At 41.1% G+C, this 25,305-nt stretch overlaps 1 protein-coding gene across 1 annotated transcript in view; it reads right to left on the bottom strand.

Moving 5' to 3' along the window:
- atxn1a (ataxin 1a) overlaps window positions 1–25,305 on the bottom strand; it is a 92,394-nt gene that overhangs the window by 38,316 nt on the left and 28,773 nt on the right. Inside the window, exon 2 of the mRNA XM_083925808.1 lies at window positions 23,419–23,596. The gene's annotated coding sequence lies outside the window, so the exon portion shown is untranslated. The remainder of the gene's footprint in view (window positions 1–23,418; window positions 23,597–25,305) is intronic.

Below are 25,305 nucleotides of genomic sequence, written 5' to 3'. Positions count from 1 at the left end.
TGATCACTGCTTCTAGTGCTGCTACAAAGTTGACTATTCTTGTACATTGGTAGAGTGATTACCACACAATGTGTTTGCTGTGTAAAGTAATGAATAGGAAGTATTCATTTGTCATATTTCTTTAGTCGCTTTTGGCAGCTAATTTTCCCATTTTTCCAGTAGTTTCTCTCTTTCTCTCTCCCCCTTCTCAAATCTGCTCTATATGCACAGATGATTATCAGCAACTGTACCACACTAGTAAAAACATTAAGCATTATAATGGTTAATAAGTGAGCAATAACAGTAATAGGTCAAATGGAAAATGTGCATATATAAACTACGTAATGCATAGGTACTGATATATATACAATGAACATAGGTAAACAGGAAAATACTGTACATTATGTAATGCAAATTGTGCATATATCTGTCTGATTTTCACCAAGCAGGGCTCAGACATGCTCAAATCAGAAAACAGTTTATTAATGATGAGTTATTATTTAAAGATTGAGTTTTGGGGCTGTGGGTGGTAAGAAGGACTGGTGTTTATTGGAGCGGGTCATTCTCTAGGTTCTGTAGTTGCATAAAGAAACTTTTTATCGTTAAAATCTGGATCACTTTGGGACAATTTGCTCCAGAATTTCACAGCTGTATTTTTTTCCCCCTATCAAACACCTTCCTAGTTAGTATATGCAGATTATGTCTGAGGCATTTTTGAGTGCTTTGTAAACTAAGTTTTCAAGTTTTTTTAGTGCATCTTTTTCTCTTTCTCAGTAGTACGGCAACTTGTAAGGAGATAGTCTATTCAACCTCTCACACGTGCCCTATCAGTTTACCAACCTCACACATGCACACTGACACACTTCTCAGATGACAACTCATTGAGAAGCAAAGGAGGAGACACAATACTAACATCACGTCACACACACACACAAAAAAAAACAATCATGGTTTGTTCTGCTCTGATGTCGCCTGAGCAGCTGAAACTTATCAGGCTCTTCAGCGGACTTCAAACACAATGAGAAGTCTGAAAGGCTTACAGGACCTTACAATGACTAAACAGGAGCTTAACCGTCGTAAACCAAAACGAGACTGAGGAGGACGGATGTTACATAGGGCCATTGGATTGGCAGCCTCAGTGTGTTGTGTTCCCAAATGTACCTCTCAGGGTCTGATTCTCCGTGGACATAAAGTTACTCTGTGGTCCCAAAATATCCTCTGAAGGTGGCCATCACATTTTCTCAGGTCTGTCTTAAGAAGGAGGACGCAGCATCGGAAAAAAACACTGTTTTTACCACTTTTCTGTGAAGATCATGATGCTGCAGTCCATAATCCATTTATGATGCATCCATTTTGTTCAGCAGAGACTGTACATGGCGAGGATGAAGTGATAGCTCATAAGGAGTAAGCTTTAGCCATTATCGTTTTTCTTCCCCTGTCTTTGTTTACGGTGTCAACCCTGCCTGCGAGCACTTGACCAAATTCAACCACATGTGTACTCGGCCTTGTCTCGGTCTAAGACAAAGAGGACTTTGGTGTTACTTCAGCACGCCGCTTCAGGGATATTGCTAAATAGCCTGTGCATTCTCTGATAGCTATTGTCAGCCATGACAGAAACACTACACACCAAGGGACCGCTCCCTCACTATGGTGAAATTTGACGGCAGAGATTGAGTTTTAATACACAGTTGCAGATCAAATATACAATATACTTTTTTATCTAGTTAAAACATAACGTAAGTGGCTGTGCGTTGACTAAATCTGTCCAACACTGAGAGTTAGAAAAATACACACCTACCCCCTCTCCATGGAAATTTAACCACCCTAAAGATGATTGCTATTTCAATGTTAAATTTAAAAAATCTATAGGGAGGGAGAGTGTGTATGAGGTAAATATTTCCATTCTGGTAATTTAATAACATTTATTATTTTCATTTATTAAAGCGTCACAGTTGGGGAACTTCCGGTTTATCGTACCCTCTAGCCTCATTTTTGTTTCCAAAATGGCTGCAATGTGAATAAAGAATATTGTAATTTGATGGCAAACCTCTATTCGAACATAACTTCTTCAATTAGTCAGAAGGAAAAATACATTATTGGATGGATGGATGGACAGAAGATTGAGGAGGCATTCAGCACAGCTGGAGGCCTTCTCATTCTGCAGCTCTATTAATACTGTAATCACACACTCATTTCAGTTTCTTTCCAAACAGATTACAGCAGAAATGCTGTTCCCTGCCTTACTTATGTCTTTGAAGCATAGGGAAACAAGAAAGGTGCTTTGATGATGATAACAGTGATGTGATGGTTAGGTTTACGTGGCTGAAATGTAAAGTGTAATAGCGTACCAAGGCTGAGATATTGATAGATACATCTGAAGTGGTAATTTACCTCACGTAGTCACTGTATAGATCAATGAATAAAAAATTTCACTGCCAAGGAAAGGGGGTCTTATTTCCACTGTGATCACATTTTGCAAATGAAAAATGTTGCAGGGTAATGATATTACCTCTCTTGCTGATTGTGGCCCAATTTGTAAAGGGGGCAGCAGTGCAGCCTCATAGACTAGCCACCTCATAAGGGAACATCACAGGTTAATGCAAGAGTCATGTGTCCCCTTAAGAAGAGTCACTCTCTTTTTCTTCTCTCTTTACATAAATGTGTCAGCTGAAAGGTAAATTAGGGTTGTTGGTTACGGGGCGGGTCACATTTTATCAATGATTATTTAATAAAGTGGATGGTAGCCCTATTCGTTTTCTGTCTGTGCAGGAAGTGAGGATGTCAAAAGTAAACCAACCCAGACTCAAACACGCTGCACCACTGCAGAATGAAAACAAAATATCTGTGAACCCAAGATAGATTAAAAAAAAAGAGGCAGAAATGAAAGACGAAAAACATGCAGTGGCAGATGAGGGTGGGGTGATAACAGAGAGAATGAATAAAAAAAAGACGAAAACACAAAAGAAGAAACGAAGTCGAGGCTGAGTATGATAAAAGAAAAAGGAACTTGTCTGAGTGTCTCTCTCTCTCTCTTTCATTCTGAGATCTTCAAAGGCTAATGCAGCACTCCTGAGACGCTGCTACCAACACTGGTGGGACACACGCACACACGCACACACGCACACACGCACACACACACACACACACACACACACACACACACACACACACACACACACTAGTACACCCTGTTGGGTACCAAGCTCTGTGCTACCCTCCTCTGAACCAAAGTAATGATACACTAGAAGCTCAGACAGACAGATGTAGGAAGGCAGAGAAAAAAATATATATGATGAAAAGTGTATTAAAGACGTGTGCAAAACCACTATTATATTTTACATGTGTATTTAGAAAAATAACCTAACCTGATTACTCTATCATTAATATAATAACTAAAACTGCTCTTATCAATGACCACAAGCATGAGCTCAGGCCATCTTATTCTCACATTTAGAAATAAAAGCAATACAATAATAAACCTGCCCTCTCCACACAGCTCACTGTGTCAAGGCTGGTTTTTTTCTCTGCACATTTGCCCTTGGAGAAAATTCACAACCTAACATAACTGTGTTTCCTCTCGCTGCTTAGAAGATGAGGCAGCAACTGGAAAATGTGCGCTGTACATGGCCTTATCACCAATCTGCACGGCTGATAAAGTCGGACCTATTATCAGCCGTGGTTGTTAACGGGGCTGCTTGGTCTGGGGAAATAATATTATTGCACGCCTTGTTAACTCGGTTTCTCTTTAGTTCTTTCAGTTTGTCTCCTTCTTTCTCTGTACAAACCGCCTAACACTCTCGTCTCCCCCGCTGCCTTTTAATCCTTGCTTTACAAACTCTTGTCACTCTGTCTCCTACTGTGGCTGTAGGCTATACATAACTTGATCCTCTTTCTTTGACCTTGCCACTTTCCACTCTCCGTCACTCCTCATACAATACTCTGACCCCCCGGCCCCAAGTCACTTTACTCACGTTTGGCCTATTGCACACTGAATACACTTGACAAATGAGCACTCAAAGGATGTCTTACATGCAGCTCAATTCCACGCTCGATTGGTTAACTGACAGAGCCTTAGCGACTGTGCATACTCTGTCTTTCCACTAGTATGTCGATGCAGCATGCTCTGAGTTACAGCACAAGTGCAAAAACCTAAGGAGGCAAGGGCGTTTCATTATCTGGTAGCAGACCCAGCTGTTTTTACAATAACTCTGGAGCACATTTTATATAACCTGTGTGCCTGTGTGTTAGTGCATAAATAGTGCAAACAAATATTGTACCAACCATGGGGAGAGAAACCGGTCTACTACACTCTCTTAAATCAGGTAACAAGATGGACAGATGTGAGAACAAGCCGGTATACATTACACAAATAGTCTGTTGGTCACTCACTGAAACTCCCCTTGAAATCTACCACACAGAGGCACATTAATGGCCGTCATATTCCTTCAAGAGTGTGGGTTCTTTTTGGCCCACTCTGAGCCACCTCTATTTATAACCACGCTGTTTCGGAGGACTCTGCACAAATTCACACACACGTACATTGATGATCACGCTTCATACCACAACGCACGCTTGCATATTTCTATATTTCATCATTATCTAACAAGAGCTTAATAATATATCTAAATGGTACCTTCCACGCAGACAAGAATCTTAAGTGCGAGCGTGTAAAGCAAAAGGACTTTTGACATGTCCCAGTGGGAAAAGCACAGGAGTAAATCATAAAATCAATGTTGGCTCAATTCTAATTCGCTGCTTTAGTGTCAGGGTCCCCGTTACTGTGACTGTTGGTTCGCTGTCACACTGTGACATTATTAATGTTATTAGTAAGACCTGTGCTTTTCCTGCTGTGACAAATCAAACTGTCTGCCTTGAAAAGAAAATAATTAAATGTGTGATCAGGCATCATTTTTATGCATGTGTATACATCAAAACTATTCCCTATTTGAACCCACATTGACTGTGAATGACTTGAATTAAAAAAACCTTTCAGTGAAGATACTCTCACGATGTTAATCCTCTGTTTATTAAAGGATAATGCGTGGTTGTGTTGAAGGTCTGGTGAGTACAAGGAAAGACTGAATCTGTGTAACACATTGATTTCTAAGTGTGTGTGTGTGTGTGTGTGAGAGAGAGAGAGAGAGAAAGAGAGAGAGAGAGAAAGAGAGAGAGAGAGAGAGAGAGAGAGAGAGAGAGAGAGAGAGAGAGAGAGAGAGAGTAGATGACATCATTACTATGACTGGGCGCTGGCTGATGGAAGGTCGTTATGACTCGCTGCCATGAGCTCTTCGTTTGTGGGCATGTGTGTGTGCACACACTGGGCCCTTCATTGGAATTTTTTATGGAGTTCATAAACATAATGCACACCCACTCTCTTTCTCTGCATGAAAGTCAACATGACATTAAGGCCCTGTAAAAGTCTCTCTTTTTATATCCCTCTTTCCATTTCCGCTCCGTCATTCTCTTTCTCCAACCAACCCTTTCTTCCATCCTCTTCCACTTGCAATCTACAGTACATAACATTCATCCCTCTCTCAATCTGTCCTCCTCTTTTGCTCCGTCTCCTCTCAATGTCATACTGCTGCATACTAAATAAAATAAATCCGATGATATTAACCTTTTTAATCTTCACGAACAAGTTTAGTTTATGTAATAATACACTTGAGAGAGAGAGAGAACAGTAATTTATTTTATTTTCCTATTTTCCTCTCATCATCAATATCTCCCTTTCTCTCCCTCCCCTCTCCTCCTCTGTCTCCAATGACTCCCTTCCCCCGGAGTGCTTGTCCTTTTCCACACTTTTTCTTCCCTCCCTCCCTTCACCCATCTGTCTCTCCCCACACTCACTGTCCTTCACCCCCCAACCCCGTATCTGCACAGCACACCTTCCATCTGCCTTTCCTCCACTGTCTCTCTTTCGATTGTTAGGTGAGGTAATCCTGGACATAAAGTCTCCCCACACACACATAGACACACTCTTTGAGCATAAACAGTGTGACCATAAAGCTGACACTGCTGTCATTCAGACTTATAGAGCTGGGGAGAAACACACCCAGAGATAAAGTAAAGGGTAAATGCGAGAGTTACCAATCAGTGTGTGTGTGTGTGTGTGTGTGTGTGTGTGTGTGTGTGTGTGTGTGTGTGTGTGTGTGTGTGTGTGTGTGTGTGTGTGTGTGTGTGTGTGTGTGCTTGGGCTGAAGGCTAGAGCGCAGCAGGGAGCCACTACAACAATTTATTGCAGTAAATCCAATGAAGAGAAAACTCTGTGTTTGGCTAGAGGGGATGTCCTATATGCTCCATTCACTCTCAGTGCAACTAACTCAGTGAGTGTGTGTGTGTGTGTGTGTGTGTGTGTGTGTGTGTGTGTGTGTGTGTGTGTGTGTGTGTGTGTGTGTGTGTGTGTGTGTGTGTGTGTGTGTGTGTGTGTGTGTGTGTGTGTGTGTGTGTGTGTGTGTGTGTGTGTGTGTGTGTGTGTTTGTGCCTGTTTTGGGGATTCCGCAGTTTGCTCTGCACACTGTCTCATTACATCATCACATGGTGCTCTGGGCTCGCTCACACACAAAGAGACACATACAAGCTGGATAAAATGTGTGTGTGTGTGTGTGTGCGTGTGTGTGTGTGTGTGTGTGTGTGTGTGTGTGTCAGTGTGGATATACTGTAATGAAGTCATATGATTGCAGGGACTGGCTGGTTGACTCTCAAAGAGCTTTTATAATATCTTTTCAATATGTATGTTGTTAATGCTTATCGAGACAGAGAGAGAGAGAGAGAGAGAGAGAGAGAGAGAGAGAGAGAGAGAGAGAGAGAGAGAGAGAGAGAGAGAGAGAGAGAGAGAAGGTGGAAATTAAAAGAGAAGTAAGACAAAGTAAGCTTGAGGTGGAGAGAGCAAGTGAGATAGAGAGGGGGAAGGTGACATAAATACTATACAACCATAGTACTCTATCAGTAGAAAAAACAAAAAACGCATAAGGGCTGTATGCTCACATACATGCATACACGCTACACCTGCAGTGGCAAATGTATCATTAAGAGGTTTGAATAGTCATATCTAATGGCGAAGGAAAGAACGAAAGAAAGAAAGATGACTCAGAGACACCAGGCACAGACAGAACGTAAACAAAGTGAAGCTGAGATAAAACAGAGAAGCCAGTGTACAAAGCTGAGTCAGAAACACAAACAGAAAAGTAACAACAGTGAGAGAGCTACGGAAACTCAGCTCACCCCGCGTTCCTTCCATATTTTTGTGTACTGCTGCCAAACGAACCGAGACAACCACACTACACTATGGAATTGTATACATTTAATAATGCATGGGTGCTACACTGCAGTTGCGCTTTCATGTTTCTGCTCTGAACTCGTGAGTTACTGTTAAAAAGAGTGCTTAAAAGTTTCTCTTTTGCAACACAGGCCCAATGCATGCTCATGAAAAAAAAAGAAGTAAACTACTATATGATTGTGTTGCGCATAAAAGGCATTTAACTGTCTAAGACTGCAAACTAGTGTTTCACATAGAGCTTAGTTAGTGAGTGAATATGTGTGTGACTGGACCTCTGGCTGCACAGCTGTTTGAATGGCTGACGGCCTGGTACGCTTAACAGCTGTCTGACCTTCTGCACAGCTGTCTGACTGGCAAACAGACAAATTGATCATCCATCTCACTGCTGCTTACTGTACAGCTGCCTTGCTGACTGATCAATCTGGCTGACTGGATGTTCGCTGACTGAATATGTGAAAGACTTAACCTACTGACTGAATACCTGGATAAATCACTTGTGGATTCGCCGGTTTGGCATACTAGTGCATACTATAAAAAGTCTACCATGTTTCTATGCACATGTGTGTGTTTATTTGGAGAGAGACTGCTTGTGTCTAATGCCTGAATTACTCTGTGTGTGTGGGAGTGTGTGCGTGTGTGTGTGTGTGTGTGTGTGTGTGTGCGCGTGTGTGTGTGTGGGTGCATTTGTTGCTTCTTCATATACAGGGAGGGGCCACGATGCTCTCTGCTGTTATACAATACATATTGTATAACAACTGGCATTGTGAGGGGGGCTCCCACCATCTGGAGAGATGCAACCCCTGCCGTGGCTGACACTACACACTGCATGTGCTTTTTTGTTTGTGTCTACCCTGCAGCTACAAAAAGATACAGCATCATCTACAGTAGTTAGGTCCCTGGGTTCATGTGCATGACGAATGAATGGAAGGTAATTGAGTACAATCCTGGATACTGGATGTTTTGCTGTGTATATAAAGACTGATACTATTTGGTTCATCCTGATAAATTATATAAATCTATTATTGAAAAACTAGATGAATCAGAAATTGTGTTGTAACTATGTGACAATGTCCTCTGGGGGATTAAAGTAACAACAGAAAGTGAAGACTTCACTCCTAGTTCTGGGTTTGGACTCAACAAACTCCACAAACGTTTTGACTTCATCCAAAAATAAACAAAGATGCGCGCACACACACACACACACACACACACTGACACACAGAGACAGACACACACACGCACGCACGCACACGCGCACACACAGACACACACACACACACACACACACACACTGAGAAAATCCACTCCATCAGCTCCGAGTCAGTGCTCAACAGTGAACTGTTGCTATGGAGAGGAAAAGCATGGCTCTACAGTCTATTTTAAGGTAACCAGTGTTTTTTGCAGTTTTTTTCACTGCATATATCAGAGTCAAACAAACTGTGATAGCAAGCATTGCCACTACACTGTATATCAAGTCTGAGAAGCGTTCTAATTACCAGACTTCATCATTTGCCTTCCCTGCTGCTACTGATCTGTAACTAATGAGTCCACCAAAAAAAGAATATAGAAGTCTCAGTGCAAATCAAGGCTCCAAAAATGTCAAAATTAGGGTAATTCACGTGTTAAATTAGGATCACAACAATCATGATAAATGAACGATCCTAGATAATGCTGCATTTAATCTGTATTCAGCAGCATTGTAACGTCTATACGGGTTAGGGAACACTGTGCACCTGCTGTTAATGTCTCCTTTCAAATACCAAAGCTTTTAGTGATAAGTAATAATACATATGCCTGGTATTTCTGCTCGGCACACAGAGTTCCAGTCAAAGCACGACACTACACTACAGTTTGCACCAAGCTCATAAGTGGACAGCATATGTGCAAAAGTGCGTCCATGTTTGTCTTTTTTTTAGTGTTTCAAGGTGAATGTGTAAGAGCCACACAGTATGAGAGGCGCTACATTGCCTCTTTTTTTAGCAGGTGACTTCACACCTCAGAAGGAAGTCACTGAAGCTCACATCCTGCCTGCTGTAATTGTGAATCCCAGCTTTTCTATCGCAACCATCACCTAACTCACTGCTGATAATTATTAAATGAGTATAAAACTTTATTTGACACTGTTGAGACCAGAGTATTCCTGGGGTTTATGAGTATACGTTGAATGGGTGATTTATTGTTCTTCACACTGAAAATTTTGAATACAAGTAGAAATCATTAGACTAGGTTTTATGAACACACACACACAGACAGACACACACACACACAGCTGCACACATGGTCAGTTAATGACCATGGAAAACTTAACTTGGGGTAACACCCTAGTAGAGCACACAGGAAGACCACCACCGTTCCCACTACTTCCCCCTTTAGCCCCAAACAGGAAATAGTTTCTACACAAGTCCCTTGGGCCTTTGTGATGATGCCTGTACTGTACGTGTGCGTGTGTGTGTGCGTGTGTGTGTGTGTGTGTTTGTGTGTGTGTGTGTGTGTGTGTGTGTGTGTGTGTGCGTGTGTGTGCGTGGCTTGCATGCTTTTCGATCTGTCTCTTATTTAATACTCCTGTACAGAAACATGCACACAGACATACACACATAGGTCCGAAGAGGTTATGGGAAAGAGTCTTTGGCTGCAATTCTAGGAGTGAGGGAGTGAAAGAGCGAGAGAAGAAAACATAGGAAGTCAAGAAATAGAAAGAAAACCGGTTGTAAAACATCCCATATGTGTCGTGTACATAAGCTAAAATCATACCATTCCTTTGTTTCATATTTGTTGAAAGGTACATTCGTTTTTTGTCACACAATTGAATATCAGGCTCTTCTGGTTTAGATCCGACAAGAGAAGAATTTTACTGTAGAGTCAGAGCCAATGGAAAAATACCAGGAAGGGGTCTTATAAATAACTGGACCAATGACAGCTCATATCAATATTGAAGAGCAGAGAGGACATAGGAAGCGGTGTCAGAGAAGCTCACGAGACATGGAGGAGTGGGAAAAATGCCTCCGTATCAGCGATCCAAAGACACAGTCTTGATTTTGGTTCCTGGATGGTTTGTTTTAATGACACAAATCTAAATCTAATGATACGAGGACTGCAACTAATGATTATTTACATAATCAATTAAACTGCTGACTACTCGTTCATAGAATCAATTGTTTGGTCTATAAAGTGTAAGAAATATTGGAAAGGGGCCAACATCATCAGTGTTCCCCCCAAAAGTTTCTAAATCACTTATTCTGAGCAAAAAACGGTCACATATATTGAGTTATATTCATTTATCAACTCCTGACACTAAAACTAGAGACCTGTGTTACTGTTAACACCAAGCGACAACATACATCTACCTCACTTTAATATTAATTTGAAAAGACACTACATCAATACAGTCAAAAAAGCACATCTGCCAGCCAGTCCACCATCTCACAGCTATCCTCTATCCTGGACGTTTATCTGGAGGTTTGTGTGACAGGCAGGGAGAGACAATAGAGAGCACAGCTGCTGTCAACAATAAGCCCTGGGTGGTAAACGACATGGCTGAGGGAGGGATAATACTATTTTCCCTATGGTTTGTACATGCCTGTGACTGCTGAGCTCTCATTACCAGTGTAAATGATGTAGTAAGTATGGTGTGTAATGCCGCATAAATACTGTGAAAGTAGGAAAACACTCCACAGAGAAATGTGCACAGCCCTTATTCAGAAATTGTGCCTTTAAACAAGCCATGTTTACATTAAAACATGTAAACATGTTCAAAATACAAGTATGAACCTGGAAATAAGCACAATATGGGACCTTTAATAAAACACATGGCAACACAATCTGCTGTACACAATCACATGATAAGACTGAAAACTACAGAACAATTACTGAGTGGAAATTGTGGTTAGATTAATTTGTCACTTGTTGATTCCAACTTTCATTCTCTTAATATGTTAAAGTGAACAGATTTTTATTCTTGTTTCTTCTTATGGGACGAAAAAGGCGAAGGAGGCAATTTATCTTAGTAGGAAACAGAAAACATAAAAGTGAAAATAAATAAAAAAGTAAAATAAAATATATGAATACTTAATACGATTTGTTTCTACTGAAGGTGACATTTTCTCTTTAAATAAGCATACTTTAGTACATGTGGCAATAGACTGAAACTAAATATAAAAGTCCTTTTTTTATCCTTCTGCATTTTGGAAAAATGCCAGCGAGGGAGCTGGGACGATACAACAGTAAATAACGACTGTCTCAATGCACAGGAGATTATAGACACAGTAATGGCAGGCTGTAAAATGGGCCAAATTTCTCCCCATGGACAACACTGGATTAACCAACATCACTCAAATCACACAAATGCTTACACACACACACACACACACACACACACACACACACACACACACACACACACACACACACACGCGCGCGCGCGCGCGCGCACGCATATACACACTGAACTACTGGTTCACAAATCAATCTGACCACTTATCTAATAGAGGAGAATAAGAGAGAAAAGGAGGGGAAGATATGAGTGTGTGTGAGAAAGAGGAATGGGGAGAGAGAGAGAAATGACATCTAAAAAGGGAGCGGAGAAAGAGAGAGATGAAGAGGGAGCAGAGAAGGAGGACAGGCACTTCAATAATTCACAAACTTCATTTAGAATAGAATCAGTGCCCAAACTGGACCTGTGTGTCCTCCACACATGGCATGTTATCTTTGCTCATAAACTCTGTGTGTTTTCTGTATGTGTGTGTGTGTGTGTGTGTGTTTTCTGTATGTGTGTGTGTGTGTGTGTGTGTGTGTGTGTGTGTGTGTGAGCTTGCAAAAAGGATGAAATGGTGTGGTGGTGTGTGCACGGGTATCAGCAGCTCAAGGAACTAGGATGACATGGATTTCTATTAAAGGAGTAATGTAGATTCATTAGTGTGGCTGCCGCAGTGAGAGGAGAGCGGAAAGGGCTGAGACAACTGCATTACATCTATATATATATATATATATATATATATATATATATATATAAAACTCTTTTTCTCCATTTGATTTTACAGGGTCCAGGATGTCCAGCACCTGAACAAACCCACTATCAATACTTTATATTGATAGTGGGGTGATCCATCAACTCCATGGCTGATGAGTGAGTGTGTGTGTGTGTGTGTGTGTGTGTGTGTGTGTGTGTGTGTGTGTGTGTGTGTGTGTGTGTGTGTGTGTGTGTGTGTGTGTGTGTGCGTGCGTGCGTGCGTGCGTGCGTGTCTGTGTATGCGTGTTGCAACAGAAGTCAATAGTCCTGCACATAAAAAACATACAGATGGATCCCTGTGTGTGTTGGTGGACTGCGTATGTCCCTTTGCATGCTTGTCTATTTCACTTCCAGCTTCATTTGAGAGTGTGTTGGTTTGTTCATTCATTCTCATGTGAGGAGATGATTTGCATGCACTGTCCCATGCTCATCACACACCAGGAACTGTGAGGTTTCCCTCCAAAATGTTACAAAGATCCCACAGTAGGAGGAAAAAGCTGTTCTCTGAAAGCAATAACATGAAATGTCAACCAGCTGAGGATAAGAAAAAAATTACTATTTTATGGGTAGTTTCATCATCTTTATATATATATATATATATATATATATATATATATAAAGATAGATATATAGAAACCTTTTACCTAATCAAGCTGCAGATCAAATGGACCAGATGGAAAGTCGAGAGAGAGGGGGAGCAAGATCACTAATAGAGGATAGAGGAGGAGGAGTGTGTGCGTGTCAGTGCGTACGTGCAGCTACGACATGTTTGCATTTGTAATGATTTACATGTGTGTGGGTGCGTGTGCGAGTGTGTGTGTGTGTGTGTGTGTGTGTGTGTGGGTGTGTTAGTGTGTGTGGGTGTGTGTGTGTGTGTGTGTGTGTGTGTGTTAGTGTGTGTATTTTTGTGTGTGCATCTTCTGCTGTCATTCACGGTGACCTGCAGCAGCAGGCGTCTGTTATGTAATCCTTGCTGTCAAACATATTCACACACACCTCCGCACGTGCACACAAACACTGTATACACACACACACACACCTGCTAGTGCCTTCAAACAGCTCAGAGGTTATTATCAAGTCTTGGAGAGAAAACCCTGCATGGTATATCGGCACAATCAAGATAGAACCCCCCCCCACCACCCCACCTTAGCACGTAAATAACTAACCAGTGTAATTAATGATTCAAGACTGAGATCTGCTATGCTCTCATCATCATTTATACCAAAGCTCCAATTATTTTAGGGACGACAACTTATCAAAATCCATTTAGTCTTCTCAGAAGATTGTACAGTACAGACCCGGATTCATTATTAAGGTGTTTTTCCTGATATACTTTGCACAGTCACTACGACCCCTACCTTTATATCCATGTCATTCTGATGCAGACTTTTGATTCACTGTCCTTTTCTTTAACACATATTTATAAATGTGAGATTATAGCCAATATAGTCTCGCTCGCTGTGCCTGTTTATGTAACCTCAACCTGCAGTTGTGTACAGTGGCAGGCTAAAGGCATCGTGTTGCTCTGTGATGTGTGCAGCACGTTCCCTATCTAAGGCTATCAAAATACTCTATGAAGTCCCACCAGAGCGTAGCACCACAATACTGAATTATTGCTGCTGAAAGGAGCCGTGTTGTACAAATGCACTTGTGAAGGGTCTTGGGATTTCAGTCCAACCAAGACATTTTATTTAGAGGAGAGATGATGAAAAGATGTAAATGGCTGGGAAGATTTATTTTCTGGCCTGTAATTCAGCTACTGATGCCATACCTAGAATTTCTCCAGAGGAGAATAATTTGTTCACCAGTGAGATACTGTGCATTTTCATTTAGGCAGATTAGGAAGGGGTCTGGTCTAAACGTCCCTCCACTGGTGCCATGTTTGTTTACTGCTGTGGTCATGGAAACTCTTATTAGCTCTATATCCCACCACTGAAGATTGATTACCTCCATCGGTGCATACGAGCGAGTATTTTTAGGACACGGTTTACTGCCAGGTGTTGTCATTTGTGTCCGTGTACTTGCGTGGACCATATATCTGCCCTTATTTGGACAAAACAGGCAATTTGAAGATGACACTTTAAGCTCTAGGAAACAGTGATCAGTATTTTATAAAAAAAACAAAGGAAGGAATAATTGATCATATGAAAAATAATCTGTAAATGAAACAATAACAAATACAGTACTATTTAAGTATACTATACTATACTATACTATACTATACACAGACTATAAGCCTGGGAGAAAGCAACAGAAACAAAGCAGAGCGGTAGTGGTTGGTATTTTTAGTAGGTGTGTTTGAACAAACATCGTACGTTTAAAACTCTCATGATGTTGAATAATGTCTGCTTGTCATCACTCTGGATGATTCCATTAAAATCCCTTAACTGAAGCCTATTCGCCATTGTTATACCATTTAGGAAGCCACAGAGCGCTGCATTAGAGCCAAGTTCACTCCGTTCTTCCAAGTGAAGGAAAACTAGTTTTGCTCAATGGGCTATTAGCTCACACCTAAAATACCACACATAAAAGGATAGAGTACAGGAGCATAAGTGGAGAGTATATATGGATACTTGTAAGTGTCCATCCATCAGCACGGCCGAGCAGACTGTGTAGACAATTTTTTGATAGCCAGAAGGCTTGGTAAATGCAGAACTATACTGTACAAGAATAATGGTGTGAGATTTTGAAGACAGCGCCCCAGCAAAACTTTTGTTTTACAGAAAAGGTGTGATTGACAATCTCCAAAGAACAATATATAGTGTTAACATCACTAATAATAAATAAATAAAAACATTTCTGAGTACCATAGACACACACTACACCTATTTGATGTTTTTGTGTGTAAAACTGAAAGGCAAGGTATCTACATTATCGCTGGCTGGCACAAATACAGTCTTAATAGAAAGACGATTTGTCTCCTTGCCACCCGTCAAGCCAACTTAACTGTTTTTTTGTTTTTTTTTAAGTCATTATAACAGAGAGTGGGAGGTGTGGCATCAGGAGTGATTGGAGCTAAATGCTAAGGTATCATATCATCAGATCACAAGCACAAGTGTGCCAACCCATTTGCCAATTAGAAACACCACTCTGTGCCTGCTCAGCCAAGCGCCTAAGAAAAGGAAAGTGACATTGATGACATTAAAATGTCACAGTGGTGGGCACTGTTAAAGAGATGGAGGGGAAGGGAGACGAGGAAAGTTTGGCAAAGTCAGCAACAAGGAGTTAGAGAGCCCTACAGAAAAAACAGAAATAAGGACACATGGCAAGATGAAAGGGAAACGGATGACGGGAAAGTTGACAAAGAAAATCAGAAGATAAGAGAGGCAACAATACACAGTGCTGGAGTAACACACAGATAGGGACAGGGAGATATGGAGAGCAGAGGGTGGGAGTGTGTGGTCAGAAAGATGGCACTTTATTATACAGAGCTGCTGTAAAAGCAATAAGCTTTCTATAGGTCTCAGCATAAGGACTTCCCAGGCCCCACATAGGCCATCTCCATTCATCTCACTAAAAGCTGAAGTTGCTGAACTGAGCTCAACTGCTCCTGGAGGAAAAGTGTTCGTCACCATGAACTCCTGACTATTTCACAACATCCAGGCATATCATCTATAAATAGATATGAGAATATGTTCCTTTTTTTTGGTAGTGAGGTTTTCTTTTAGTCATAATTTTACATGTGCAAATAAACTAAAAAAATAAAATAGAGATGTGACCAACTCATTTCTACAGTCCAAAGCAAAACCATTGTCCACTACACTTCACATAACAAACTCAGCTAACCAGTTAAGATGTGTAAGGCCTAGTATTCACAGATATTCCATGTATATTGCAAACTATCATAATCAAATTGCTCAAAAAAGGGCAACAGGAAATGAGTAACTCTATGATTGTACAGAGGACATTTGTGCCAAGACACTATACAGGTGCCTGACTGACAAAGCAACCTGTAAATGATCTCATTTAGGTAATTATCATGCTCTGATGTGATCACTCCAGCCAGTTGCTACCTACCAGTTCCCTTCAGATCTCCCCAACGTCCTCCTCTCTGCTGTCTCCCTCCCTCTCTCTCTCTCTCTCACTCTCTCAGTGCACTTATACTGGAGGGGTGATTGCATTAAGCCACAGAGAGCGAGGGCATCCCCGGGGCCGCGCTAATGTACAGAGCTGAATGTACAGAGTAGCGAGTGTGAAGGAGAGCAAGAGAAAGGTCGGGGCATCCATTACTATAATCATTTTACCTCAGTGGGGAAAGGTGGCTCTTACAGCAGCTGCTATCAAAGGTAGAAGATTGAGAAGACAGAGAGCGAAAGAGAGAGAGGAAGAAAGATGAGAGGAGGAAAAAGCCTCTCATAGCTGTTGGTAAATCTAAAGCGTAACTTCATTTTTCAGCCTTTATTGCTTTCTCACACGAGCACCTAGAGCATCCACACAATAACCAAAGATATTTCAGTGGTATATTAGTGTCCCAGTGGCACGTTTGTAATATCCTTGAGGTTTCCTGAGACGTGCGTTTGAGATGATAGCAATTAACAAGACCAGATAAGGCTACACAGCAAAAACAGCTTTTAACCACAGTCACTTTTCAGGTTAAAACGCACAAACCATAAATCAAAAGTGCTAATGTTCACAGCCTGCTTACAACCAGCCGGTGAATTCCTACTATGAATACAATAAAACCAAAACAAATGCCACACAAAAGCAATAAGTTGCTCCATGAAAACAATGAGGGATATCTTTCAAAGTGGGGGCGGAGAACAGGGAATACCCTGAAGGAATAACACCTAATGCAATCAGATTGTTCTGGTCAATTAGTCAGCACTAGCCCAGCCAGAGATGATGTCAGTCATCATTACTCATCGCTTAATGCTGTAAAGCAGAAGGGAATGGAGGGTAAACAAAGAAAAGAGTAACAAAAGTGGGTCGGAGTGAGCAAGGATACTGGATTAATCACACCGAAAAGTAGACGAGCATGCTTAAGTGAATAATGACACCTACACAGGGCAGAACTACACTCACAGAAACACACACACATTTCTCAAGTTCCTAAAGCACACATTTTATCTAGCGCTTAAATATGAATTTTAAAGTAAAGGCTTAGATACACTAGGTCACTATCACAAAGATACAGTAAACACCTAAAAAATGCAGAAACCATGTGTCCACCCACATTCTCACACGCACACGCACACGCACACGCACACACGCACACACACACACACACACACACACACACACACACACACACACACACACACACACACGTTCCCAGACACACAGAATGTTCCAGCACATGTATGGCTCATTAGTAATGACCTACGGCAACATGTTTTTCCATGCTGCTGGCCGAATTCCAGTCGATACCACCCAGCTTCACATGACATTTCACATTTCACTTGCATCTGCATTCAGCGTGTTGTGCTGTGTCTCTAATATATATACACCCATGCCACTGTACAGTACACACACATGCAGACACAAATAGATGAAGGCTGTTTTAAACATTCTGACAGGAAACACAGGTTCACAAAAACCCGCTTGCAGAAAGACACAGTGATGTTTATCAGGACAGAGTAATGGAACACCTCAGTTGAACCAAGCGGACTTACAAACTGATTATTATGCCTAACTTCAACATCCCTCCTCTGTAAATGGAAGTTTGCTATAAAAAAAAAAATATATATATATATATATATATATATATATATATACTATATTCTATATTCTATATTCTCCGGGTTCTTCGGTTTCCTCCCACAATCCAAAGACAGGCACGTGTTAGGTTCATTGATGACCCCAAATTGCCCGTATGTTTAAAAGGTTGTCTGTCTCTGTGCGTCTCTATGTGCCCTGTGATAGACTGGTGTCCTGTCCAGGGTGTACCCCGCCTCACGCCCGAAGTCACCTGGGATCGGCTCCAGCCCCCCGCAACCCCGACAGGGACAAGCGGTTGAAGATGAATGAATGATATATATATAGCAGTTATTCTACTTAAACGGCTTTTTATTTTGTGGTTCTCAGAAAAGACAGAGCATTTTTCCCTGAAATTGCTCTCCACATGTCAGTTACATAAAGTACCACTTGAGACTTAAATACAAATCTATGAACTATTCCAGCAAATGTCTTTACTAAGGAGCCATGGCGCGTTTTTGTGAGATTTTTTGCCTCTAACAGAAGGCTGAGGTTAAAACATTCAAAAAAAAATTCAAAAGTACTTAATCGTATTCCTTTCTTCTCTCTTTTCAATGCTTTCTGAAACATGCACAATAGGTGGTCTAAGGTCAGTTTGGTCCTTTTGAGAAATTACTTTTTTTTATTTATTCCTCCACTTTTAATTTCTCTGCCTCCTCTCTACCTCTCTCTTCTCCTCTTAGTCATTTAAAAAAAAAAAAAACGAAATATTGTGCATGGAAAGTGTGTGTGAAGAGAGGGTTGGCAGTAAAGTCGACGGGCCAAACATGAGAGATACAGCGATAATAGGATGAATGATGTGTTTTGATCTACTGCTCCTTGTCAGTGACCACTATCACATTCAAGGTTTCCTTTTAAGATGCAAGTTAGCACTCTTTTCTCATCTCTCTCCCTCCAAATGATTTACCCTCTGTCTTATTATTCTCTTATTAACCGTCATTTCTGTTCTTTATCCTTATCCTCATGTAGCTTACTTTCCTGCTTCCCCTCTTCTCCCCCTCCACCCTCAATTCTCTCTTCCTTCATCGTACTGGGGCAGCTGTTGTAGCAGCTCAGCACAGTCTCAGGTGTGTGTGAATATGTGTGTGTGTGTGTGTGTGTGTGTGTGTGTGTGTGTGTGTGTGTGTGTGTGTGTGTGTGTGTGTGTGTGTGTGTGTGTGTGTGTGTGTGTGTGTGTGTGTGTGTGTGTGGAGTGTTTCCCTTGCTCTCCAAACCCAATTCAATCTTACTATGAGAGCTAGGGCCCGGATCAAATAAAGCAGAGCGCAGCCATTACAAAGAAAGAGGGAAGTGGAAACCCATGGAGAGAGAGAGAGAGAGAGAGAGAGAGAGAGAGAGAGAGAGAGAGACTTCTTCATTTACTCAGGTTGCTTAACCCTCTGAAGGCAGCACAGAATGTAACCTACAGGAAACGTATGTGAAGTTTAAATGAATTTCTTGTTTACCTGACATTTAAATGGTATTAATGCTAACCTTTAGTGTCATTTTTTTTGTTAGTCTGCAACCAATTTACTGCAGTGTAATGTCAAACAACAGTGACAGGCTTATATTGAGCGTCTGTTCAAGGCCTGAAACCCCCTGGCATCACTGGCAATCTGAAGGTTCTGGTAAAGCTTATAGACAGAACTACGGGGTTAATTGGTAATTTGACATCTTCGAGATTACTGTGAGATGTTGCTGCAGGCTGAATTGAGTCTAACTATGAGAGTGTAGGTGGGAGTAATTTCAGTTTCAAATGAGGGAAAAAAAAATCAATCTATGAAGATTTATTGAATCTTTATAAAGCTGTCAGATTTCCCCTGAAGAGATAAATAAGTTTACTCATCTTCCTGGCATCTAAAATATCACAGCATCGTTCTGCAATAGTGAAGCAGAGAATATTTAGCAAACAAGCCCCGGGGACAATCTGAATTTAAAAGTTGCAGTTGACCAGTAATGTAGGAAACTTGATGAGCGGATCAATTTGACGCTTCCACTCAGCAGAGAGGAGGCTGATTCTGTTCCTGATTTCTGTTAATTCCTACACAATAGAGCTGACAGGAAACCTTAATCCAGGGGATACCCATCTTGCTTTACCCGGGGGCCACTTTTGCAAAACGACAAGAGACCAGTTAGCTTAGCCCAGATCTCTATTTCTCTATCTCTTCTTTTGTATGCACTCTGGCCCCTTATTCTCATTCAAAGCACAAAAAAATGTCACAGTGTGAATCAATTTCTTTTCATTATGAATTAGAAAATGATGCCGCCTGCACCCTATCACAGGCCAAACAGTAAGTCGGGTATCCTAGGCTTATTCAGTAGTAGTAGTAAAACAACAGTAAACTGAACGGACACGCCCTATCTCACAATGCTAATGCAGTGTTACTTTTCTGGGAACTCGTTTTTCAGTTTACTCCAACACCACATGAATGCAGCACAAATGTCCTATCTTGCAATGTTAACAAAAGTTTAAAATAATTTGTGTATCCGCCCAGTGACTCGGATTTTCTCCAAATTCTGCTGACAGGAGAAAAAACAAACCAACAAAAAATTAAAAAAAAAAAAACTGGGCCGTAAACATAACCACCTTGGTAGAGGTAATTTCATTTATGGACCCATAAAGTAAAGTGTTGGTGTGTCAAACATACACGTTTCATCATTCTTGACAGTTCTGGCTGGACAAACCTGTTACTTTGCAGCAGCCGTACAGTACAGTGACATAACATGTTTGCACATCAACCATCATTGTATGTTGAGATATTATTTGAAACCTTGACAATCCCAAATATTTAAAATCTCTCATCTCATCTTCATCCGCTTATCCGGGGTCGAGTCGCGGGGGCAGCAGCTTTAGCAGGGGACCCCAAACTTCCCCTTTTAAAATAAGGCTATTCAATATTCTACCAAAAAAAAAAAAAAACAGCTCCAGTTTGACATGCATCTATTATACAACTTGACATATGATTTTCCAAAAGAATTTTTTTTTTCTCATGGTGAGACAAACCAATAAAGGAAGAAAATTTTACGGTCTTTCTTTTCACCCGTCATTCTCTTTTTCACAAAACCTTTTAGCTCAGATCTGGCAAAATCAATGCCATGTACGGGCCACATAAGCAACTTCTTAACTCACAATCCTAACATGTGTATTATTTATGACTTGCATTGTTAACTCTCTAGTAACATAAGTATATTCTTCAGTTGAACTCCCTCTAAGGCATGCAGGATACAGCACAAGGCCATGCCAAACATCTTAACACTTGTCCTGTCTTATGTGATCGGATTCAGACTCTGAATTCTCAATAGACAAAAACTGATCCAGCCCCTACAGATGACTGACAGATTCTATAAGGTTCTCCCATTAAAAGACATTTTCTGACATGTGTTGATCACCACGACTTGCCGCCCAGCGCCATTGTTTGAGCGTCGAGACTGTCAGCCCTCCATCTGCTCATTTCTGAGGCTTTCTACTCAGAGAAAGGCAACTGTCAACAGTGAATTCACAAAGAGAAGGGGCGCAGAAAGAAGCAGGGAGGGTAAATGTGTAATTTCCATTCAGCAAGAGTGATGGGTGAAGAAAGGAGGAGACAGGAAGGAGAGAGGAGAGAGGGATGGGAAGAAGGGCAGGGAGAGGTTGAATCTTTATGAGTGAGAAAGAAACAGAATTTTAAAAAATGTTTAAAAACTTTTGCGACTACTTCATATTCAGCATTTCTCTCATACTTTTCTTGCATTTGTTTAATCTTAATTGTATCTTTTCTTTATACCTTCTCTCAGAAGCACTCATTTTACGCTTCTCCTCTGAATCGGTACAAACTTAATTTAATAAACTAATTAGTCTCTTCAAAACATATTTGTATAGTTGTGGAGATAAGTCCCCAAGCACACTAAACTACCTCACAGCAGAATCTAATGATGCTGTATAAGTATAACCGTATTGCTAAAGGGTAATAAACAAAAAACTGTCAAAAGCAGGTACTGTGTGCTGCAACTGAGATTTAAAATACATTTCTCTTTGGATTTAGGGATTTTTTTAAACTAATTAAACTTCTGAATAAAGTTTATTTTATATTGGTACAAAAATCCAGTCCGCACGTTTGTAATCTCTGTCCCTCATTTGAAATTCACCTTGATTAAAGAGGTGAAAAACAAGGAAACAGGAGGTGGAATCAAGCGGGGAGGACACGAGAGGAGAGGAAACGAGAGGGGAGGAAATGAGAGGAGAGGAAATGAGAGGAGAGGAAACGAGAGGAGAGGAAATGAGAGGAGAGGACACGAGAGGAGAGGAAATGAGAAGAGAGGACACTAGAGGAGAGGACACGAGAGGAGAGGATACTAGAGGAGAGGACACGAGAGGAGAGGACTGTGAAAGGCAGGAATTGGCTCTCTCACTGTTCTCAGTAAGCCCTTCCATTCATTAGACTCTCCCTCATAAGAGAGAATGGAGCTTCAACAGACAGCTGGTGAGATGGAGATAAAGGACTGAAGGAGGAGCTTCAATCCAGCTGTTAAGTCTGGCGTAACACCCTTTCAAAATCCGATTTCCGGGTCCAAACGCTCCGTTGAAACCAAACAGACACAACGGCAGAACATGTGAACAATTACGATCTCCTCTAACGTCAGGGAAACACCTTTTTCATTGATAAGAAAGAGGTCAAATGACAATAACATTGTTTTTTAAAAAACTCAGATCTGTTCAAATAACTGGAACTGCTGCGTTGTAGAAATATGAGGCTCGGACCGGCGTGAACCGAGAAATCATATTATGAAAGGGCCTTACGTCAAGACTTAACAGCTGGACAGATGCAGAAGAGTGGAGGGTTAGGATATAGAGTGGAGGAAAAGAGGAGGGAGGGAGACAGGTCAGATAGAGAGTGGATAGAGACTAAGATAGACGGAGGCAAAAGTTGAGAGACAACAGAAGGAGGGTCAAGAATACAATCAAAAGAAATAACACATGAATGGAAGAAGAGAGGGGGAAGGAGGATAGGAGCCCAGACAGACCCAGAAAGTTCATCCTCTAGGACAGAGAAACACGTCCACCAACCAGCATGCCCCTACTTCACTATCTTAGATCACTTACACATCTGTAGTTTTGGCTAATTTTGAAAGGAGCTGGAAAAATCTAATTGCAGGTCATGCAACACTTTGCTGCAACTCATGTATTTTTCTTATCTGGTGTCACATTAAAGGGCTCACGAAAAAAGAAAAAATAGTTAAAACTGCAACTGGAGCTTGTATGTAATTAACAATGACAAACATTTCAGGTTGAAAAATAGGCGTCCTTTACTGTAAAAGTATCACTGAATAATGTTTCTGGTTTCACTGCTGCTGAATCAATCCGCAAACACCTATTGAATTTCTGACTGATCAGGGAAAATCATATGGATACATGTTACCATGGTTACAGGCGATCAATTCCTTAACAGTTCACATTCAGCAGATTGATTTATTGGGCTAACCCGCACAGACTTCCTTTCCGTCCTACCTGAGCAGAGGAGGCAGAGCTACTTGGGCGGAGTAGGTGGAGCCTGCTGCTCAGTTAAGAGCTGACAACCACAGTTCCTGATGTGAAGTCTGGATCTCTCCACCAATGGGAGGGAGGCGTTCTGGTTGCCTGCACCGTTTGTCCACGTCTGTCTTTCTGCAGGTGCTGTCACCATTCCCTACAGGGCAACACAAAGAGACAGAGAACGCATTAACACCATTTTCAACTCTATCTGAACTTTCCTTAGTCTGTTTTATTATTTTTCCTGCTTGTTCTAGCTCAATTATCCCTGCATAATAAGCAGACTCCCTGCTATGCAATTACATTCATCAGCTCAACTTTCAGCCAAGTGTTATTTTCCAGAAAATCACTTTTAAGGGTAGTTGTTCAGAACAGCTGCAGCTAGTGAAGAAACTCAGATTTAGGGTCGCTACTGATAACTTATAAGTGCTTGCATCCAGAATGTATTGATCATTCTAGTTAGCTCTCCAAGGGAGCACAAGACAGTTTATTCCTCTTTCAGCACTCACTTTAATGAAAAGAAAAACATTCAATTTCCGTACATTAGAAAAACATAAAAGCGACATGAATGTGGTGTTATTTTGATAAGTATCCCATTTTGCTAAGAAAGACAGAGCCCAAGATTAGAAAATAACATCCAAGCTAGTAGAAGCTGTTCCTTGATGAAATTATAATTCATTTGTCTATAAGAAAGAAAAAGCATGATTGTGATTTTGTACACTGGCTATCACTGTCTCCCTGCTACTCTCTCGCAGGAGTATTCAGAAAAAACACCCATGCTATTTATACACCGACGCCCCAATGGCATGGCAACCACGCTTTGTTTACCCGCATGAGACACTGGCTTGAGGCATGTGTCCTCCTTTAAAACAAACACACAAAAAAAGATATTTGGAGGCATTTAGGTCTCTTTCACGAACTTGGCTCGCCGTCTGGTGAAAGAGCTATCATGACGAAATGGAAAGCTGGTAATGAAACTTGTATTTCTCTGGAAACAAAATCCAGTTTGTTTTTTGTTTTCCCCGTTGTTTGGGTCATAATATGTGACTAAATACACACTGATTCAATACAGCTTGATAAAGCTCTAGGATGGCAACTGGTGGTTTAACACCATGATTAGCATAGTACAATGCGTTTGTGTTCTGTAATGTCTGCATAATCACACTTCTCCGTTTCTACTTATCTAAACAACATTTATGGAAATAAAGATTATTTTCCCACAGCTTCAACACTTAGCCTTTACTTCTGTGTACAACTACAATACAAAGCACTTAAAGCCAAACTACTCCAGTGGCACTCCAGAGTAGCCTAGAGCAGACAACCATTATTGTATCACCCAGGTGTGAAAACTAACTTTATGACTGTGTTGCAGGGTTTAAAAATATGCAAAAAATGCACTCTTCTCATTAACAGTAAACCTGGAGGCTGCTACCCTAGCGACAAAGACATGTCCCAATGTCCCAAGGTCACAGGGCGGAGCTGAGTATTAAGATGAACCCTGAAACAAGGCATCGCCCTGGCAACACAAAATCAGGTCAGTTGATCGTGCACAACGACAAGGCCCTGGGGACAGATACTGATACTAAAGCACACTTTTCTTGTTTGCACTAATTGAGACATACTCTCAATAAACACACACACACACACACACACACACACACACACACACACACACACACACACACACACACACACACACACACAAGCACACACACACACACACACACACACACACACACACACACACACACACGCATGTGAAACCTGTATAACACCTTGTATACACATATAAATAAATGTTGTAAAACAGTCACGCATATGCAATTTAACAAACCAACAAACAAGAGAAATCTTGCAAAAGCAGAG

The sequence above is a fragment of the Echiichthys vipera genome (genome assembly GCF_963691815.1).
Source record: "Echiichthys vipera genome assembly, chromosome: 13".
NCBI lineage: Eukaryota > Metazoa > Chordata > Actinopteri > Perciformes > Trachinidae > Echiichthys > Echiichthys vipera.
Note: the sequence above shows the minus strand (reverse complement) of the source record. Positions and strands in the feature narration are given on the sequence as shown.